The sequence below is a fragment of the Saimiri boliviensis genome, chromosome 7, assembly GCF_048565385.1.
Source record: "Saimiri boliviensis isolate mSaiBol1 chromosome 7, mSaiBol1.pri, whole genome shotgun sequence".
Lineage (NCBI taxonomy): Eukaryota > Metazoa > Chordata > Mammalia > Primates > Cebidae > Saimiri > Saimiri boliviensis.
In genome coordinates, this window is record NC_133455.1 from 55,162,229 (window position 1) to 55,163,675 (window position 1,447).

At 34.4% G+C, this 1,447-nt stretch overlaps 1 non-coding gene across 1 annotated transcript; it reads left to right on the forward strand.

Annotated features, from left to right (window-relative positions):
* The first annotated feature begins 300 nt into the window (after positions 1-300).
* LOC120365214 (small nucleolar RNA U13) lies at positions 301-400 on the forward strand. The gene has a single exon (XR_005580221.1). It is a non-coding gene; the product is annotated as a small nucleolar RNA U13 (small nucleolar RNA).
* Positions 401-1,447: the final 1,047 nt, after the last annotated feature.

The window sequence follows — 1,447 nt, forward strand, 5'->3', positions numbered from 1 at the left end:
GCTCACATCTGTAATCCTAGCACTTTGGGAGGCCGAGGTGGGCAGATCACAAGATCAGGAGTTTGAGACCAGCCTGGCCAATATGGTGACACTCCCCTAAAAATAGAAAAATCAGCCAGGCATGGTGGCATGTGCCTGTAGTCCCAGCTACTTGGGAGGCTGAGGCAGAAGAATCACTTGAACCAGGGAGGCAGAGATTGTAGTGAGCCAAGATCACACTCCAGATCCCATCCTGGGTGACAGTGACACTCTGTCTCAAAAATAAAAATGAAAATAAAAATAAAAAGCAGGAGTATCTAGATCCTTTTGTGGTTCATAAGCATGATAATTGGGTTTTCACACAGTCATGAGATGGGCCTCCCTCAAAACTTGTTATGATATCACCACATCACCTGCGACATGTGAAAAGAAAAAAGAATGTAAGTACCTACTCTGATATAAAGAAAGTATATATTATTATATATCACTGCCATAATATAGAATAAAAGAATACAGTCTATAATAACGTTACTAGGAAACAAAATTTTATATATTATTTACAAACAGTTATACAAATTAAAACTATCCTATGAATTCTTTGGTTTAAAAATTTCCGAATGTAAAAGCGAATGATTTAATAATATCAAATGTAGATAAGACATAATAATAATTTAAAAGTTCTGAGGGAACAGGTTCAAAACTAAGTTTATATAATTATAAAAAGAAGCTAGAGAATGAGTTCATTGTCTTTAGTTCTTTGATTGGATTTAAAATATATAAGCCAAATACTTAGCCTTCAATCCTATTTTAATGATGAAATACAAGGAAATATTTAAACTTACAACATTTCCTAAACTGGCTATGTAATATTTTTATCTCTTCACATTTTCAAGTATTCATTGAATATTTATTGAACCCTTACTATATGCTAGAATCTGATAGGAGTTTTTAAAATGCTAATAAAAATTTCCATCATCTCTCTATATATATTTATATGCATTATACACACATATATATACACACACACTATTCTTATATGCCTGTCTATTCACCAAAATATAAACCATATATTGATCTAATTATCCAGCTGGGGAAGTAAGCGTGACAATAGTGTCTGGCTTTGCACTTTCCCTACCTAGGAGAAAAAGCTTCGGAGCTGCAATCTCCCACGGGGAGACGCTGTCACATATGCCTTTCTGAGAGGGATTAAGAAAGCCAGAACAGCTGGGACCCATTTTCAAATAAAAAACCAGCATGAAAGGCTTTACATGAATGACTAAAACTCTAAGTTCAGATAAGCTGGAAGAGCCTAAGAGAGAGATGCCTTAGTCTTGGTGTTAAACCAAAGAAAATTGATTAGATTACAAAATGGGTAGGTTTGACTTCTGATGCTGTAAGCCTAGGATAATAAAAAACAAAGATCTGTATCATTATTTATCAGTCCTCTTGCATATCATAGTCAGAAGAT